Genomic DNA, 21,351 nt, shown 5'->3' on the forward strand with positions numbered 1-21,351 from the left:
GGAACTGTGGGAAGGAGAACCAGAAGTGGTGCAATAGCTGGAATGTAAATTAAAAAAAAACTTATTTACCACGTGTTATCTTAGTGTATAAAGTCATTCATGTGGCAAACCTTACTGTTTAGAGTACCATTTGTTTGCAGGCTTCAGACAAGTCCCTAAAACATAAAGACTGAGCAGGGGTTTGGATTTTGATGATATTCAAGACATGCACTCTGGTTCAAAGTCATAAAAGATAGTGTACAATTCTTCTGATTTTTTTATTTATTATTATTTTTTTTAACTTGAGTATTTCTTATTTACATTTCGAGTGTTATTCCCTTTCCCGGTTTCCGGGCCTACGTCCCCCAAACCCCTCCCCCTCCCCTTCTTTATTGGTGTTCCCCTCCCCATCCTCCTCCCATTGCCGCCCTCCCCCCAACAATCATGTTCAGTCTTAGCAGGACCCAGGGCTTCCCCTTCCACTGGTGCTCTTACTAGGATATTCATTGCTACCTATGAGGTCAGAGTCCAGGGTCAGTCCATGTATAGTCTTTAGGTAGTGGCTTAGTCCCTGGAAGCTCTGGTTGCTTGGCATTGTTGTTCATAAGGGGTCTCGAGCCTCTTCAAGCTCTTCCAGTTCTTTCTCTGATTCCTTCAACGGGGGTCCTATTCTCAGTTCAGTGGTTTGCTGCTGGCATTCGCCTCTGTATTTGCTGTATTCTGGCTGTGTCTCTCAGGAGAGATCTACATTCGGCTCCTGTCAGCCTGCACTTCTTTGCTTCATCCATCTTGTCTAATTGGGTGGCTGTATATGTATGGGCCACATGTGGGGCAGGCTCTGAATGGGTGTTCCTTCTGTGTCTGTTTTAATCTTTGCCTCTCTATTCCCTGCCAAGGGTATTCTTGTTCCCCTTTTAAAGAAGGAGTGAAGCATTCACATTTTGATCATCCGTCTTGAGTTTCATGTGTTCTAGGCATCTAGGGTAATTCAAGCATTTGGGCTAATAGCCACTTATCAATGAGTGCATACCATGTGTGTTTCTCTGTGATTGGGTTAGCTCACTCAGGATGATATTTTCCAGTTCCAACCATTTGCCTACAAATGAAGAGGCATTAAAAAACTCCCTGCCTTAAAAATACTGTGCTTGGCAGGAAGTATACAGCAGTCATAGCAATCAGTGTACAGACTAAATGTGAATCCTATTTCTCTTATCTCAAGTTTCACCTGGATGTGATCACACTTTTCTGTAGGCAACCAAACTTTAAATATGTTGCTAATATGTGCTTTGTATGTTGTTATATATATTCTGTTCCTGCTTTATTTAAGGGCCTAAATCATTGGTGTCAATCATAGACTTGTTCTCTAAATCATAACATTTTATAGCTAATACATATATCATAGATATATGAACTCAATAAAAATACATGAATCTTGCTTTTATTCCTCTGGCATATAAAAATTACCATTCTTATAAATTCAGTTAAATGTCAAATAAAACAGGTGTGTGGATGAGGTGAATCAAAATAAGAAAGGAATGACTGAGAAGCTTCGTGCATGGAAAGAGCCATAACATCAACTCTTAGAGCTATCTTAGGTGTCAGCGTTGGTGTTGTTTGGGTCTACGGTACTTACAATTGAAATTACATGTTATTTATTTAGTGTGCACAGGTACGTTTAAATACATTTTTGTGTTTGGGCAAGGGGACATCATGACACACGGTTGGAAATAAGAACACCTTTCGGGAGTCCGTTTTCTTCCACCACGCGGGAGCTAGGAAGTGAACCTAGGTTATCATTATTGGAGGCTGACACCTTTAGCCACTGAAACATCTCCAGTGTCTGTTTACGTTATTTCTGTCAGAAATTGCAATTCTCACTCCAGGTTCTGCAGTACTGATAGGATCCTGCCTAGACTTCTTTGTCCCTTGATTCTCAAAGGGAGAGAACTTTTAGTACTTTCTCTAGGAACTGAAAATAAAAATGAATTTCTTCCTTTCCCCTATTTTTCCTCCTCCTTCCAAAAGATCTTGTTGTACATTCTTAAATTTAGGCCTAAATCTCTCTCAAGTTGCTGTTTCAGTGGAAATCTGTGTCTGTTTGCCTCCTGATGCATATTTTTAGAAGAAATTGTGTCATTGAATCTTTTTGGACTTGATTGCCATATTCCTTCTAGTTTTGTGATTTCAATTTCCTCGGTATTTTAAGCAATGTTGTTTTTTTTTTCTTCATGTCACTCAATTATTTAACCTCATTTGAAATGACTATTATATAGGAGGATAAAGTAAGAGGCAGGGTCAAGGTTCACATAACATCTTTTATATTTAAGGGGGAGAAGTGTTCTGGTGTTTTGAATAAGAATGGCCTTCATAGGCTCATATATGTGAATGCACAATCATTAGGGAATGGTGCTAATTGAGAAGGAATAGGACATATGACCTTGTTGCAAGAGAGGTGGCTTTGTTGAAGAAGTGTGTCACTGGGGTGAGTTTTAACGTTTGCAAAGCCTAAGCCGTCCCAGTGGCGCTCTCTTCCTGCTGCCTGGGGTCCAGCTGTAGAAGTTTCAGCTATGTCTGCAGCAGCAGCAGCAGCAGCCTGTCTGCATTCACTTCCATGTTTTCTGCCATGATAATTGAGCAAACCTCTGGAGGTATAAATACGCCTCAAATAAATCTTTCCTTTTATAAGACTTGTCATGGTGTCTTCGTAGAACTGAACACCGACTAAGCAGAAGTTGGAGACCAGGGAGCAGGGTATTTCTGTGACAGACTTGACCATGCTGGGTTTTTTTTTTTTTTTGAAGGACTATGGAAGAGTTTGGGACTTTTGGGCTAGAAATCTAGTTGAACACGTTAATCTAGTAGGAGCAGGAGAAGCAGTGGTGCTGAGAGCAATGTAGATTATAATGGCTCTAGCCATGTGGTTTCAGTGTGGAAGGGTATTAAGAAACCTAGAATCCAGTATCATAACATTTTGGTGAAAAATGTGGTTTCAACTCTCATCTAAATAGATAGATAGATAGATAGATAGATAGATAGATAGATAGATAGATAGATAGATAGATAAGCAAGCCTGAGGCTAGTTTAGAGCAGCAACTCAAGAAATGGCCATTCAGAACCTGACCCACCTGTGGCCCATGTGTGTATATATATATACACATCTATACACATACAGCCACCAGAGCTAGGTAAGAGTGATGAAGCTAGAAAATGTATGCTGAAAGGGACCGGATATAGATCTCTCCTGAGAGACACATCCAGAGCATGTCCAATACAAAGAAAGGTCAATGCTAGCAGCAAACCACCAAACTGAGAATAGGACCCCCTTGGGGGGAATTAGAGGAAGTAGTGAAAGAGTTGAAGGATCTTGCAACCCCATAAGAACAACAATGCCAACCAACCAGAGCTTCCAGGGAATAAACCACTACTGAAAGACTATACATGGACAGACCCAGGGCTCCAACTGCATATGTAGCAGAGAATAGCCTTGTTGAGGCACCAGTGGAAGGGGAAGCCCTTGGTTCTACCAAGGTTGAACCCCCAGTGCAGGGGAATATGGGGGGGCAATAAGGGGAACGTATAGGGGGGAATGGCAGTTTCGGGGAGGGGGAGGGGAGGGGATGAGGGCTTATGGACAGGAAACTGGGAAGGGGAATAACCTTTGAAATGTAAGTAAAGAAATATATCTAAGAAAAATTAAAAAACAAAACAAAACCAAAAAAAAAGAAAAATTTTGGATTAATAGCATTAGCAAACTAGAGTTCAAGATAGCTTTATATTGACTCTATTTTGTGTTTATTAGTGGTCACCCTTATGTAGATCTATAGTGAAATGGGGAGAGCAGACCAAGGAAAAATAGAAAATGTAAAGTTTGGTTAGTAAAGAAACACTGGGGAGTACAATGGAGCTAAGTCTTACACTCAGGGAGACAAAATGTTTAAGGAAAAGTCTGATGCTAAATGAAATAAACAGAGTGCTGAGCCCAAATAAAGTCCCCCAAACCAGCTAAACTTCCAACTTCTAAAAATAAATTAAATGAGAAAATGAATGAAATGAATGAAACCATGGACAATACAAAAATAATGAAAATGTAGTTGAAGAAGAAGGCTAAGACCCAGCTCCTACAAGCAGAGCTTGCCAGCTTCATCCCTATGATTCTGGCTCTAGAGTCAAGGATCCAAGAGGTTGCGAAATCTCCATCAGCAGCTCAGGAAATGCACTGAAGAAAGACATTTAACAGGTGTCTCTGCATGTAGGCCCAGAGAGGCCATTATGTGAATTCGTGAAGATTAAGCCTAGGATTGTTTTGGAGACCCCAAATGTTGAAGATACCAGAGTCATAGATACCTGCCAAGTAGAGCTGCAGAGTCTACATGGAGTCAGCCCAAGAGAGAGAATTTGCTTGCATTCAACAAACATTAAAGGAATTGAAGATCTGAAGAATACTTTGAAAAGATGCAGAATTTGGAGGTTGTCTTGCTGGTTTTTGAGCTCACATGGGTCCAGTATTTCCTCACTATGCTTCATTTCCTCCTTTTTAAATGGTAATGTACATTCTGCCCCATTGTATATTGATAGTATGTGACCTCCTTTTTTATTTTGATTTTACAGGGGGTTACAGGTAACCCTTGAGTCTCAAGATAGAATTTGAACTTTGGAATTTTTAGCACTGCTAAGACAATGATGGACCATTGATGGCTTTGCATTATGACACCGATACAAGTCTCTGACTAAGACAAGTGAAGATAAAGCATTAGCCCATCGTCATGCCAAAGCATTATACCTCTGTTTTACATATGAGAAAAACAAAGCAAAGAGCTTGTGATTGAAATCTAACACATGAGAGAAGATATTCAAATGGAGGCAGTCTATTGCGCTCTTAAGAACCTTAACATTGAAATATGTTACTCTCAAGAAGTATAAGGTATTTCCAGTGTCAGAATAAATATTTCTTATCATTAGCTTAAAGTTATTAAATATGTAAAGGGATGAAGCTCTTGGATGATTATTTAGGCTAAGGTAACAAGTTCATTTTAGAATGTCTTCATTATCCTCCACAGTTCTAAAAGAAATTGAGGTCAGATAAGAAAATGTAAACTTGTATTCTACAGTGTCACAAAGGCACACTACTTCAATAACTCACTTCATTCTAAGGAGCTTGAAAACACTTCATCCCAGTACAAAATTTTTTAGGTAAAATTTTATTTGACTGAACACTATAGGTCTGTATGGGCCCCAAGGGCTACATTAATAATCCAATTAAAACTGTTTTCTTCTGACTATATGAGAAATCAGAATTGTCCTTTATAACACACTCCTGTTCTGATTTAGTAAAAACCTCTGGTACTCTTATTTTATTTAAATGGCCCCAGGAGTAGTCATTCCATGATGTTGTTAACAGTTCTTAAGAGTTTCAGAGTATACTCTGTTGGTCCTTCTCTGCAATGAAGGTGAGCAAAGGCAGGCAGAGCAGGGGGACAGGTTCCCATGAGGGTGACGGTAAATACAGACAGCCTTCCTCAGAGGATAATCTGTACGGTAAAGTGTTGGCATTTTTTCTCAGATTCTTTTGTTTTTGTTTTTGTTTTTTTTTTAAACTCGGATATAATCTACAAACTGTATTATGAAAAACGTAACATCTGAGTCTTATTAAAATTCGCAGTCTTGGTTTCCATAACTTGTAAAGGACTGTGAAGGGGTACAGGGAGAGATCAACAATGACAATTTCAAATAAGAGGAGCTGCCGCGGACTGGAGAATTATTTAGTGTGAAACACAGAAGATTGGGGAATAATTTAAACATTGTTCAAAGATAGGATGAAAAATTATTCATCTCTTTCCCATTGAGAGTCTAACAGCAGGAGACAGGTTCTCGCGGCTGTCAGAGGAATTCATGTTATTATAGAAAATAGTTTCTTCAGGCAAAAGTTTTAATGCGTTTTTTTTTTTTCAGGAATTCATTGTTGAAAGAAGGTTGTAGATCTATGTTTTGAATGTCTCTAGACTCAAAATGTTTCCTCATCAGTTTGGTATGGCTTATATATGATTCTATAAAACATGAAGGGAGGGGATAGAGGGAGCATTTATATTCTTAATACCTACAAATAAATAGACTAGAGATGACTTTGTTCTTATGAATGCAATATTAAATATTATCTATTTAATTAAATATTAGACTAAGCATAGTTAAAAGAATGTTTTAGTACCTTATCATCTTAATACCTTATCATTTAATGTAAGAATTTGCATATGTTTTGTACACAGACATTTATGTTTTATGTATGAACATATGGAAATTAGGATGATAAAAATCACAAATAATACTGGCTCTAGGAAGACACTGAGATACCGTGCAATGTTTCTTGACCTTGCAGATGCAAGACCCCAATCCCTAAAATCCAATAAAGGCACTTTACTATCAAAATAAACACAATGAAATTGACTTATGCCATTCTGAAATGTTCCCCAAGGGATCCTGCCTGCAAGTTTTCTCACCTCTCTTTACACATGTGTTCTCCCTTGGAACTCTTCAACGAACACTTAGCAAAGGGTTGGTGGCTATCCTCCTAGCTCATGTAGGTGTGGTCTATGACTATTTCTTGATTTAGTCAGCAAGAATAAGGGGATGATTCACCAGCTCCTTGGCTCTTGCAGCTTTTTAAAAGCTATTGTTCACTTGTTTTGAGGACATTTTCTTATCCTCTTTGCTAAAGATAACATTTATTTAAAAACATGCTTTTTTCGTACTACCTATAATTTAAGACCAAACACTCTTATTTTCCACTTTCAAAGACATGGAGACCTTATTAATTAGGACAGTTAATATTATAAATTTAAAGCTTGTAATAATTTAGAAAAGAGCTGATTGAAATTATTTCTACTTGGAGAATCTTTCCCTCAAATTATCCTAAATTGCAGCTTGAGCTAAATCGCAGGAGGCATGCTTAAAATACTTAAGTGAATGGGTGATTTTGAAACACTTTCCCAAACGCCCACATGCTTACAATTTACTTGCTAACTTGAAAGCATTTTTACTTCTTTAGACAGAGTGCCTTGGCAGCTCTCAGAGTTTGTTAGTTGGAGTTTCTTAGTTAAAACTAATGTATTTACATTGTTTATTTTTTCAACCCACTCCTGGATGATTCTTTGCCTGTATAGCTGACACTGGTAAAATCTCAGCATGGTTTGGTCTCATGGCACAATCACTGCAAGGGGACTTGTGATGTTGAATGTGTTCACTTTAAAAATGTCTCAGGGAAAATTCTTTTATATACATAGTTTTCTGAGATGACCATCCTTTAAACTTCTACTTGATATCTTTTTGTCTATACAAGTATTTTTCTTCCTGTTGCTGTGAGAAACAGCATGACCTGATGCAAACTCGGGAGGAAAGGGTTCGTGGCAGCTTACAGGTTACCGTCCATTGCTGAGGGAAGCCAAGTTAGGAACTCACTCTAAGCAGAGTCCACAGAAGAATGCTGTTTACTTGCTTGCTCCCATGTTCAAGTTCACCTTCCTTTTCCATATACTCTAGGCCCTCCTTCCTAGGATTGGCAATGTCCACATGGACTGGGTCCTCCTCTATTAATTAAATTTGATAAATATTTCATAGATCTAGGCCACTCCAATGATGAGAATTCCTCAGTTGCATTCTTCTTTCCAGGTCAAGTTTGGATCAAGTGGACAGCTGAAGTGAACTATGACAGTATCATCCTTGAACACATTACTGAACACCTATGTTATGTCAGCTACTATGACTGACCAGGCAGAACTAAGAGCCAAAAGGCAAATGGACTTCTTGGCCCCACAAAACTAAGTAGAGGATTTAGCTAATGAGATAAGTATAATATAATAAAAATAAAAATTAATATTTGATAATACTAATGAAGAAGATTGAATTATCAGAACTTAAATGAACCTTAAGCAAAAGGGAGCACTGTAGAAAAATGCTGGCTGACAGGTAATGATGGAAAAGATTCTGTGGCTAAGAGGGTTTCATCTGTGCTAGACTCCAGTGTCTTCAGAGACCTAAGTATAGATGGGTATGACTAGATTATCACACGAGAAGGAAAGCACCAAAATATCCAAAATCTGAGGTTGGAGGATGGCCAATGGCCATACCATGTAGGAATATTACCATTTTATTAAGAAAATTATATCAAGAGTTTATTGGGTTCTCAAAGAATTTTGGGAAAGTTATCATATTCATGTCATATTCAACATTTTTATAAATATTACTATATAAAGCATGTGGGAAATGACTAAAGGACATGGAAGTGGATTTATCAAGATAAGAGACTGTTCTTACGGGGTTGGGGATTTAGCTCAGCGGTAGAGCGCTTGCCTAGTGAGCGCAAGGCCCTGGGTTCGGTCCCCAGCTCCGGAAAAAAAAAAAAAAAAAAAAAGCGACTGTTCTTACAATCCAAGAAGCATCAGCATATCTAATAATGACTACAAACTATCAAGCTATTAGAAATACTGAGGTTATGAATGTGATTTGTTGACTGGGAGGATATTGAGAAGTGAGACAGACTAGCAGGATGATGTAAGTTTCAACATAGTGAATTTTATGTGTAAATAGAAAATTCAAAGAGAGGAAGAGAGCATGCATGCCTGAGGAAGAACAGTTGAAATTGTGCACGTGATGCCTACTGGAGTCCAGGCTGTGGATGATCCAAATCTTGGAGACACCAGCTTTCGGGCATCATTAATGCTGTGTAGTTGAAACAAAAATTGTTCACTCCAGTAATAGATTACCAGCACAGGACAGATTCACAAGAATAGTCAAGTATCACTGAGAATACAATTTGCTTTCTTAACCATCCAGGCTGTTGGTTAAAGGCAGTTGGTTAAAATCAGAGATATCATGGGACAAGACAGCATAATGCAGAGGCCTATCTAACTCAGGCTTGTCAATCAAATGAAGAACCACCCACAGTACACACTCAACAACTTTTCTAGTTTCTCCTTTGCTTATGTGACTTCCGGGTCACAGTCCATCTTTGAAAAGACAAAACAGGAGCTCAAGCAGGAGCCTGAAGCAGAAACAATACAAAATGGCATCTTGCTGACTCCTTCACAACTCAGGCTTAGCTAGATTTCTCATGCAGAGTAGGTGCACCTGGATACACACTGTACTGCCCACAGAAGGCAGGGCCCTCCAAGATCAAGACAGTCCTCCACAGACATGCTCACAGGCTACTCTGTTCCGGGAAATCGCTCAGTCAAGAAGTTCCTCTCTATGTGGTGTGAAACTGACAACACTTACTAGCCCAGAAAGGAAATGTTTTCTCTTGAGCTTCTTGTGGTGGTCTGGATGAAAATAGACCCCTTAAGCTCAAATATGTGAATGCTTAGTTACAGTGAAGTAGAATTCTTTGAAAAGATTAGAAGGATTAGGACTTGTGAACTTGTTGAACCAGGTGTGGCCTTGTTGGCGAAAGTAGGTCATTAGGGGTAGACTGAGGTTTCAAGAACTCATGCTAGTTTCTTTCTTTCTCTTTTCCTGCACATCAGAAGCAGCTCTCAACTACTTCTCCAGCACCATGCCTGTCATGCCTGCTGCCATGCTCCCCTCATGATGATAAGGGTCCAGATCTCTGTAAGCAAGCCCCGATTAAATGTTTCCTTTTGTGATAGTTGCTGTGGTCATTGTGTCTCTTCACAGCAGTAGAACAGTGACTTAGACATTCTTTGAAAGGAAACATCCCCAAATAATTATGACCTTAAGTACCCTCACTCATTTGGCCTGGTGTTAATTCTTGACAGTGTATTTCTTATCTGTTCTATAGCTTTTCTTTGAAAACATTTTTTATTGCTATTCTTTATTAAACTTTAGGTTTTTATTTCTCTCTTGAACAAGAAGCTAAGACCCTGGAAATAAATGGCAAAGATTCCGAGCACTCTTAATAATAATGTTTGTAAACTGTGCCATTGATTTAGGATGTCACGAAACATAATTTCTATTAGTAGTTCATAAATGCAGAATTTCAAATTATATATCTGGATTTGGGATAAAAGCTCATCACACTGTTAAAGTGTACACTTTTTTCTTTAAGGAGAAAAATAAAGTCAAATAATAAACACTGAGAAGTTCAAAACTTCTTGAAACAGGGTTTCAATTATTTTTACTCCCTGCTGCCACTCAGCATAAGCACCCTAGGAAACTGCATTCTTCATTTTACTTATTTTTCTGTCTTTGGCATCGTCTGCTGTTTGAAAGCTAAAACGTTGAAGAAATGTTCTCAAAGTGTAGTCTACAGTCTTCATACACTATTCTATTCCTTACTGAAACACTGCTTCCACCCATCCCCACCCCCTAAGACACAAATACCAACCAACCTTTCTCTGCTTCAGTTTCCTGTTCAATACATAATTAATTGGCACTTGAACTCACCGTGTGAAAGAAAAGAAACTTGAGAAAAGGGGTGTTTTATTTCAGTACAAACAGATCTGGTGTTTCAGAGCCTCTCTTGTTAAAGATAGAGGGTAGTGTGCTGTGCCCACGAATCAGCCTGTACACATTGCTCTGGGTATGGAATCTGGCTTCAAGGTGCTATTTGACAGCTTGCATTTGCTTACTAACCATTCCACAGCAGGGAGACATTTGGGTCTGGAATCAGTGTTGTTTATGGACATTGTGAAAGTTGTCCGTTGGCACCATGCTTATAAACATTTAGAACTGTGCAGACTGGTAGCATGAGCCTCATTCAGGAAAATTTCCTCCGGAGCAGAATTCTCTCATTCCCTTGCAATGAAACTATTTTAACTTCTCATTTTCTTCTGTGACTGAATATAGAGAAACTCGACAGTGAGCCAAAAGCACACAGTATCTTCTTGTTTATATATAGAGAGCTGATCTTCATTCTTTTCATGGAGTGAATGTTTTTCTTCCTCAAAAATATCAAAGAAATTGCATAACTTTCTTAGCATTCGTTCTTTTATGAATAACACTTCATTTATTCACAAAAATTAAGAGACTATGCAAGTTAGAATTCTGACCATATCTCATCCTTTTAAAGGAGAGATGGGGAGAGAAGGGGAGAGAGATAGAAAGGAAGTTTCTGAAAACATGTTTGGGTCTTTTCCCTGCATGTATGCTTCTGTATCACATGTCTGCCCGGTACCTAAAGAGGCCAGAAGAGCATGTCAGATCCTTTGGACCTGGTGTTACATATGAGCAGCCACATAGGTGCTGGGAATCAAACACGGGTCCTCTGCTAGAGAAGTCAGTGTTCTCATCTTCTGAGTCATCTCTCCAGTCTCTATAACTTTTCACTTTGTCTTACTGTTAATGGAAATTAAGCATCTTTTTAAGGTTGATTTTAAAATAATGTTTCATATATTAATTCAGACTTAAGCAATGAAATGACAGAGACTTTGCTTAATTTTATTTTGTTTTGTCCTGTGTTGTGTTATAATTAAAGTAAACTAAAACTTATAGTAAAATAAACTTGTGCTCTACACAAACATGACTTCTTACTAAAATCATTTGTAATGAATTTGACAAGTATTATTTATACCACCTAAAATGACATGCACACTATATCCTGAATATATCCATCATGCTATCAGGGACTATCATTCCCACTCATGGTCTGCCTGCTTTAAATGTCATCATACCTGCACTAAGAAGAGAATGAGTTCGTTTTTATTGCTTATACTATCTTACTTAGACATTATTCTGTAGAGATTTGTATAGTGTTTGTATTTGTCAGGTTAGTTCCAATGTCTAGTTTCTCTTTTGATAGGATAATGCCAAGTTTCTGTGTTCTCTTTTTTCCACTTAGATTTCTACCTATTTACTTACTTTGCATAACATCTTCAGTTTTTATCTGATCTGAACCTAGTTTATTATTATTATTATTATTATTTTTCCGGAGCTGGGGACCTAACCCAGGGCCTTGTGCTTGCTAGGCAAGTGCTCTACCACTGAGCCAAATCCCAACCCCCTAGTTTATTATTATTAAATTAAAATATTATTATTTATTTATTAAATTACTAGAATAAACATGTTTGGGAATTGTGCTCATGTATCCCGAAAAACTACATAGAACATAGTTTTTTTGGGTTTGAAAGAAATTTATAAAATTCTTGAAATCTGGAATATATCTTATATATTGAGACATCATAAAAGAAATGGCAATGAGTAGTACTCTTTGATGTTTTTCCTTTAAATATTCTTTTCTCATACATTGTATCCCCAATCACAGTTTCCCCTCCCTGCCCTCCTTGCACTTTCCCCCAGCATACCTTTCCTCTCCTCTAAATTCACTCTTCCCTTTGTTTCCCTTTGGAAAGGATCAGACCTTCTCTTCACAGCAGTGGAAACCCTAAGTAAGTACCCCTAAATGGTCATGTGAGGTAATGGCCGTTAGCTATCCATTTAAAACCCCAAACCCCTGTCATTCCCATTAGACACTGACAGGTCTACATTTGTTACCTCTAGCTCCCAGAACTAGAGGAAATTAATTTCTGTCATTTAATAAATCCAGGAGGTATTTGGTTATACCATTCAAGACAAGGCAGGCTGTGTAATTTTCCTTATGTCCACTCTATTCCTACAACTGACTTATTAATGAAGTCACTTAATGACTCTCAATGCTTTTGCTTCAGGAGGCCCATGTGAGGAGTAGGACTGGTTTGGCTTTTTAACATATGCCTTTCAGTGTTTCTGTCACTGTTCTCCACAAGAAAATAGATTGGGTAAATCTTTGGTAGACAAGATATTGAGAGACTGAGCTCTCATTTGGAGGTGAGACCATACTGAAGATACAATCTCAGGCAGAAATGTATCTCAGAAAGAATATTGCACAGTGGCTACTAGGAAAAGACTTTTACAGCAATATATTGCCTTGGAAGTTTATTAGCAGTCTTCCCACTGCCACTAAATCAACAGCATCCAAGGTGTAGCATGCTCTACCACACGCCCGCATCTTCATTTGCTGCTTTGTCTCCTCAACCCTCATATAAGACCTGCTATTTGTAAATAAATACAGAATTGTTAACAGTTCCCAAATACGGAGACTTAAACCTGGGGCAACTAAGAAAATATTGCCAATCTACTTTATTGTCTGGGAAATCTCCCATCAAATGTCTGTCCAGGAGAAAAATTTAAATTTTAAGTCAATGGTGCTGGATTTGGAGACTTTGTCTGAATTTAACCTTAAGTACCAACCATCTAAAATTGTCTGCACTTGCGCGCGTACACACACACACACACACACACACACACACACACACACACACACAGTTTTTGAGTAAGGCTAAAATAATTCCTGAAGGATATGTGAGAAATTTGGAACATGCAAACAGATTTCGTAAAGATTCTTTTCACTCCTTGAGAAGGACTAACTTCTTCCCCCACCAAGGGGAGAGAATGGGGGAACCCTTGTTCCAATTCCTCATTTTTAGAGTCTCATTTGGACTCAAGCGGTTTCTCTGTGTCCTTCAATGTACTATGGTTATTGCTTCCCCTCTTTTTTACCCTTTGATACTAAATATTTCAAAGTTTACATTAGTCATTCAGTGCAGAGAATTCTGCAGAGCAAAAAGCTCAGTATTAATCAAATACATTTCACACTCTGGGGCAAGAGGCTAAATGACAGCTATGCTGCTAACCAGAAACTTCTAGTCAGTGGTGAAATATTGAATGATTCAAGTAGATATACATCAAAGCTATTATTAGAGCTATTATGCTCAAAATATAGTTATTTAATATCAAAGAATATTCAAATGCATGCAGAACAGAAAAATTTATAATGATTTGACTTCTCTGGCTGAAATAGTTGTTCAAATTTATAACATCTTTTTAAACTTGCCATATTTTGCTGACTTAATACCTTTGGATTATAAAGTTGAGCTAACACATATTACTATAAAATATAGTTAATGCATGCACAGATTTAAAATGGGTTAGCAGAACTAAATATATCTTGACTATTATCCAATTCAGATACATAATCACTTGGGGGTAATGCATGCTTAGAAATAGAGATATGTTAGGGGTGGAGTAAAGCAAGCCACTTCCATTATCCAAACAAAGAAATTTTATTTCCTATAGCAGAAATGTTCAGTACCTATCAGAAACCATTTTCCATCCCTTTATTAAGAAAATAATGATTTTGTTGGGGTTAGGAGGGTACCTCACTAAGATACTCTATCTCTCCTCTCCTGCCGGCAGCAGTAGCTAATGAGACATAAGCAGAGTTCTGGGGCAAACTTCTGATAGAGCTCTTAAAGGGGACTGCGTTATCAGGGAGAATGCCCCATTTTACCTGTCAATCTCCATTTCTCTCCTTATTTTGAACATGAAAGTAATGACTGAGCAGGCCCTGTCTCATAAAATTGAGGCATTTTTGAAAAATCGAAGCCACATACTAACGATGGGTATATAGAAAAAAATAGGGAAGCTAGCTTGTAGGACATGGGACATGGTTTAGTCTAGAGCTGGGGCAACTGAGGTAGCCATGTCTCCCCAAATCTGAATATGCTGTCCAGCTTCATCACATACATACAAAGCAAGTAAAAGCAAACACAGACAAGATGAAGATTCATCACATGTATGAAAAAAGCAGAAGAGTCAGGTTTTGATCATAAAACTAGATTCAATTTCTACCCAGGTTACTGCCCCTGCAGAGGAAAGAACGGAGGTTAAGCTACAATTATCTTCATTGAGAGTGTGTCTCTTTCAAATAGGACAATGATGAAAAGGTCTCTTAGGCCAAATATTAACTACTACAAGACTTGAAAAGGCAGATGACCAGTGGCAGAATGAGTAATAAAAATTCTTAGAGGAGAAAAAGGTAAGAGAAGACAGAGATCAGCTTTGGAGACTGAATTTGAAAGAAAAATGAAACTCAGAAGAAGTTTGGGATTCTGAAGAAAATACTCAGTTCTTTCTTTTTTTCTTTTATTGGATATTTTTTATTTACATTTCAAATATTATCCCCTTTTCTGGTTTCCTATTCATTAACCCCCTAACCCATTCCCTCTCAGCCTTCTTCTATGAGAGAGTTCCCTCACACATCGACCCACCCCTTCCCACCTCCCCACCCTGGCATTCCTGTACACTGGGGCATTGAGCTTTGGCAGGAACAAGGGCTTTCACATCCTCTGCTACATATGCATGTGGAGCCATGGGTCTGTCTATGTGAACTCTTTAGATGGTGGTTTAGTCCCTGGGAACTCTTGTTGGTTGGTATAGTTCTTCTTATGGGGTTTCAAACCCTTTTAGCTTCTTCAATCCTTTCTCTAATTCCTTCATTGGGGACCCCATTCTCACTTCAATGGTTGGATGCAAGCATCCGCCTCTGTATTTGTCATTCTCTGGCAGAGCCTCTCAGGAAACAGCTATTTCAGGCTCCTGTCATCATGCACTTCTTGGGATCAGTAATGTTGTCAGGGTTTGATGGCTGTATATGGGCTGAATCCCCAGGTGGGGCAGTCTCTAGATGGCATTTCCTTCAGTCTCTGCTCCAAATTTTGTCTCTGTATTTCCTCCTGTGAATATTTCTGTTCCGCCTTTGAAGAAGGACTAAACCATCTACACTTTGGTTGTCTTTCTTCTTAAGCTTCATGTGGTCTGTGGAGTGTATCTTTGGTAATCCAAACTTTTAGGCTAATATCCACTTCTCAGTGAGTGCATACCCTGTGTGGTTTTTTGTGATTGGGTTACTTCACTCAGGATGGTATTTTCTAGTTCCATCCATTTGCCTATGAATTTCATGGGCTATAAGAATGGATTGATTTGTATTCTTCTACATGCTGACCACCAGTTGAATAAGCACCATTTGTTGAAAATGCTTTCTTTTTTCCATTGGATGGTTTTAGCTCCTTTGTCAAAGATCAAGTGACCATTGGTGTGTGGGTTGGTTTCTAGGTCTTCAATTCTATTCCATTGATCTACCTGCCTCTCTCTGTACAAATACCATACAGTTTTTTTTTTAAAATCATGATTGCTCTGTAATACAGAGGTCTGGGATTGTGATTCCCCCAGAAGTTCTTTTATTGTTGAGGATAGTTTTAGCTATCCTGGGTTTTTGTTATTCCAAATGAATTTACAAATTGCTTTTCCAATTCTATGAAGAATTGAGTTGGAACTTTGATAAGAATTGCATTGAATTTGTAGATTTCTTTTGGCAAGGTAGACATTTTTACAATATTAATTCTGCCAACTCAAGAGCATTGGAGATCTGTCTTCTGAAATCTTCTTCAATTCCTTTCTTCAGAGACCTGAAGTTCTTGTCATACATATCTTTCACTAGCTTGTTTAGAGTCACACTGAGGTATCTTATATTATGTGATTAGTATAAAGGGTGTCATTTCCCGAATTTCTTTCTCAGCCTGTTTATCCTTTGAATAGAGAAAGGCTAATGAATTTTTTTATTAATTTTTTTTCATCTGAGAGTTCAAGTCTAGTCTGGGAAATGAAAGGTGATGCCCATTTCCAAAAAAACAAACCAAAACCAACGAGACACTTTTTCATAACCTTTCAAAATGCAGTGATCTAGTACAGTTAGATAATATATAAAACACATACATGAGGGAAATCACAAGAATTTGAAAACCTAACTGACCAAAAGAGAAGAAAGGAAAGGGTAGAAGAGAAGAGAAAGAAAGCGAAAGCAAGAAGAGGAGGGAAAGAAGAAGAAGGAGGAAGAAAAGAATCGAGGGTGGGAGGGAAGAAATGTTACATTCAGGGGAACCTTAAAGAAAAATATTCAAAATTATGTTTAAGAAATAAATATTTAGAATGTGACATTGAAGACATGCAGAAAACTAGCAATACAAACAAGAGTAACTTGGAATAACTTTATATAATGATTGCAAAAGGAACCAATGTATAATTAAGAATATGATAACAAGGAATATCTGGCCACCCAATGGTTTGGAGAAAACCACAGCAGGAGCCAACTGGTGTTTAAAACTGTAATTGAGGACAACAAAAGAGTAAATGCAGAGGGGCCATAGCGTCATCCTGAGATAGGCCTCAGGGTGTTGCGCAACCTGAAAACTGATCAGTGAAAGCTAACTTTACCAACTCCACCAATCTCTGCTTTTCTGGAGCAGTCACTGAAAAGCATTGTTTGTTGTTTTGTTTAATAAAATTGGAAATCTAACAAAAGTGTTTCAGTTGTGTCATTGCTAATTTTGTCATAGATTTGCTACTTTAAATCTTTTGAGCTTTGCTTGTTTTATCTCTAGTTTTACTTCCCCATGTGACCTATTTTGAGTTGGATTATGTCTGTTGGTAAGATTTTCTTTAAAGTCATAATCTTCACCTTGGCTCTGTATCCTAGCTCAGTCCACAGCTCTAGAAGAACCCTGTTCTAACTGAGGCCAAACCAGTATTACAGATACCAGGTAAGACACTGCCCATTTTAATGGAAGTGCTAACACTCCTTAGAGCCTACCCAGCTGTCTTCAATAGCACCATTTCCCTCAGTTCCATATTTCTGACTAGAATTTTAGCAAAAGTTTCCAGCTCTTCCAGAGGCCAAACTGGTACCTGGAATTCCTGAGACAATGCTAGTTTCCAGAATCCCAGAACCCAAAAGGCAATGTGAACACCTTACACTTCAGTGAGGATACCCTACTGGACCTGAAGACACACTGGTTACCAGAAACTCAAGCCATTCATGCCATAAGACAAGAGAGGAAACAGAAACCAAGGGGGAGAAATCCATCCAAAACGATGAACTCAGAAATCAGCATGTGTCTTAGGGTTTTAATGCTTTGACCACCATGACCAAGGCAACTCTTATAAGAACAACATTTAATTGGGGCTGGCTAACAGTTTTAGAGGTTCAGTCCATTATCATCAAGGTTGGAGTGTGGCAGTATCTAAGTAGGCATGGTACAGGAGGATCTGAGAATTCTACATCTTCATCTGAAGGCAGCTAAGAGAAGATTGACTTGTACGTGATTAGGAGGATGGTTTCATTGTCCACCCCAACAATGACCCACTTCCTCCAACAAGCCCACATCTCTTCCAACAAGGCCATATCTCCTAATAATGCCACTGCCATTGTCAAGCATATTCAAATCATGATATTCCCCTCCCTGGATACTATAAATACATGAGTCTATGGGGCCATACTTATCCATAGCACAATGCAAAATATATTTAATCCAAATTTTAAAATAATCCTCATAGTCTATAACTCAGCAATGTTAACAATCCAAAGTTAAAAGTCTCTTCTGAGATTCGTTCAAGCACTTAACTGTAATCCCCAAAGCAAGAGAAGAAACCAGCTAGGCTAACTCCAAACTCTGCATCTCCATGTCGGATATCAAAGTGGTCTTCAGATCTCGAACTCACTTTTCATTTTTGATGGCTGCCACAAACTTCCTTCTCTTAGGATGGTTCCACTCCTTGTACAGATTTCCTCAAGGGTGTCCCATTGCTCTGGCATCTTTAACATTTTGGGTTCTCCAGAATACCTTGTTCCAATGTCTAGGATTCACATATGAACTTCTGGGCTTCTCTGAAGGACTTGCATCACTTCTGCAGCGCTGCTCTCTTTAGCACCCTAGGCTCTGGGTGGCTCCACTCTTCTACTGCTGTTGTTCTTGGTAGTCTTCCCATGGTACTGGCTTCTCTAATATGCTGAGGTCTTCTGCTGCAACTAAGTTTTAGAAATAACCTCCCATAGGCTCTTTTCATGGTGCCAAATCTCAACTTCTTTGCATAATCTCTTCTGTCCTGGGATGCATGTTCATCAATGGCCTTCCCTCATCTCACACAGTGTCAGGCCTCAGCTATGCTCTATGACCCCTTTAGGCCTTCGAAACTAGCACCACCAGGATGATTCTTACACATTACCATGTCCAGCTGCTATCCCTGGAGTATTACTTCTTTGCGATTTCTGAAAACACTTCAAGGCAGAAATAAAGAAATTAAAGACTTCTTAGAATATGTGTGCATTAATGAAAATTAATGGATAATATACAAAACTTCTGAGAAATCATGAAAGCAGCACTAAAAGGAAAGAAAATTCATAGCACTATGAGCCTTCATAAAGAAATTAGAGAGAGCTCACAATAGCAACATAACAGCACACCTGAAAGTTCAGAAACTGAAAGTGAGGCATAACAACAGACACAGGAAGTCCAAAAATATCACTAGGTCATACTTCCAAAGCCCCTCCTCCACAAAATGAGAAAATCCGAAAGAAATGGACAATGTTTTTGATTAAATACCAGTTATCAAAGTTAAATCAATGTTAGATAAACAATTCAAATAGACTTATAACTGCTAAGGAAATAGAAGCAGTCATTAAAATATCTCAACCAAAGAAAGACCAGAGCCAGATGGTTTTACTGCTAAATTCTCACAGACTTTCAAAGAAGAGATCATATCATTATTCCCCAAAGCAGAAACAAGGCACATTGCCATATTCACAAGGCCACATTCTCCCTGATACACCAAGTACACAAAGACTCAACAAAGAAAATTACAGACCAATTTCCTCCATGATCAATGATACAAAAATACTCACTAAAACACACACAAAGCAAATTCAAGTATATATACATCAAAAAGATCATCCACCATGATCAAGTAGGCTTCATTCCCAGTGATGCAGGATGGTTCAATATATAGAAATTTGTCTACCATATAAACAAACAGAAAGAAAAAAAAACATGATCATCTCATTAGATATTGAAATATTCTTTGAAAAAATCCAACACCTTCACATGGTAAAAGTTTTGGAGAGATCAGGGATATAAGGGACGAACCTTAACATAATAAATACAATATACAGAAACCAATAGCTAGGATTAAGTTAAATGGATAGAATTGCAAAACAATTCCACTAAAATCAGGTTGTCCAGTCTCTCCATAACTATGCAATATTGTACTAGAAGATCTAGTTACAGCAAACAAACAAAGGAGATCAGGGGGATGTAAATTGGAAAAGAATAAGTTAGAGTAATGTTATTTGCAAATGATATGATAGTATACATTGACCAAATATTCTACCAGGGAACTCCTACAGCTGGTAAACACTTTTAGTAATGTGGATGGATACAAGATTAGCAGCAACATCAACAACAACAAAAAAAATCAGTAGCCCTACTATATACGAAAGTTAAATGGACTCAGAGAAATAATATCTTTCACAATAGTCACAAATAATATAAAATATCTTGGTGTAACCCTAAGCAAGCAAGTGAATGACCTGTATAACAAGAACTTCAATTCTTTGAAGAAACATATTGAAGAAGATATTAGAAGACAGAAAGATCTTACATGCTAATGGATCAGTAGGATTAACAGTGAAAATGGCCATCTTACCAAAATAATCTACAGACTCAGTAAAATCTTTATTAAACTCCAACACATTTCTCTACAGACCTTGAGGAAACAATATTCAACTTCATATGGAAAAGCACAGCAAAATAAAATAAACAAACAAAACAAAACAAAACAAAACAAAACAGAAAAACAAGATAGCTGAAACAAACCTGTACCATAAAAGAACTTATGGAGATCTTACAATCCCTGATTTCAAGCTCTGCTACACAGCTATAGTATAAAAAAAAAATCACATGATATTTGAATAAAAGTATACTCAAATGGCTGATAAATAGAATTAAATTGAAGACGCAGATGTAAATCTACACACATATGAGCACCTGAGTTTTGATAAAAAGTCAAAATTATACAATGGGGAAGAAAAGTAAGTATTTGCAGATAAAATGAAAGAATACGCAAGTGGCCCTAAGAACTTGGGAACTCCTAATGGTGAAAATCACCTTCGGCTAAGTAGCAAAATACAAAATTAAGTAAAAAAAATTCTAGCCCTCATATATACAAATGGCAAACAGATTGAGAAAAAAATTAAGGAGACAATACCTTTCATAGTAACCTAAATAATATAAAATACCTTGGGGGGGTAATTGAAACCAAACAGTTATATACATATAGTAAAAGTTTCAAGTTTTTGAAGAAAAAAATTGAAGAAAATATTAGAAGATGGAAAGATCTCCCAGTAACATAGTAAAAATGGCCAACCTACTAAAAACGACCTACAAAAGAAATTCAATTGTGATCAAAATTCCACTGCAATATTTTTCCTGGACCTGAAAGTAGGAAAATGCAAGATCCCAGGAGAGCTAAAACAATCCCGGGCAGAAAAAAGAACAAAACAACAGCAGCAGCAGCAACATCAACAAACTGCTGGATATATTGCCATCCCTGATTTTAAGTTGTATCATAATGCTATAATAATAAAACCTCACATGACCTATGATTAGACCTATGATCAATGGAATTGAATTTAAGACCCAGACTTCACTCTAAACACCTATGGACATGCGATTTTAATAAGGATGCCAGAGATACATGGTGGAAAAAAGAGAGTATCTT

The 21,351-nt window shown here is 37.8% G+C and overlaps 1 long non-coding RNA gene across 19 annotated transcripts in view; it reads left to right on the top strand.

Moving 5' to 3' along the window:
- The window catches only part of LOC120098847 (uncharacterized), a 230,891-nt gene that overhangs the window by 20,184 nt on the left and 189,356 nt on the right, over window positions 1–21,351 (top strand). For 2 of the 19 annotated variants that reach the window (XR_015645315.1, XR_015645322.1), the window contains 2 exons: window positions 7,639–7,935; window positions 9,492–10,075. The exons of 16 other annotated variants lie outside the window; for them this stretch is intronic. This is a non-coding gene — a long non-coding RNA (uncharacterized LOC120098847). Of the gene's footprint in view, window positions 1–4,587; window positions 6,404–7,638; window positions 7,936–9,491; window positions 10,076–21,351 lie in introns of those variants that run through there. One more of the 19 variants, XR_015645314.1, reaches the window with a different exon arrangement.

Source organism: Rattus norvegicus, chromosome 20 (genome assembly GCF_021556685.1).
Source record: "Rattus norvegicus strain SHRSP/BbbUtx chromosome 20, alternate assembly SHRSP_T2T, whole genome shotgun sequence".
Classification (NCBI taxonomy): domain Eukaryota; kingdom Metazoa; phylum Chordata; class Mammalia; order Rodentia; family Muridae; genus Rattus; species Rattus norvegicus.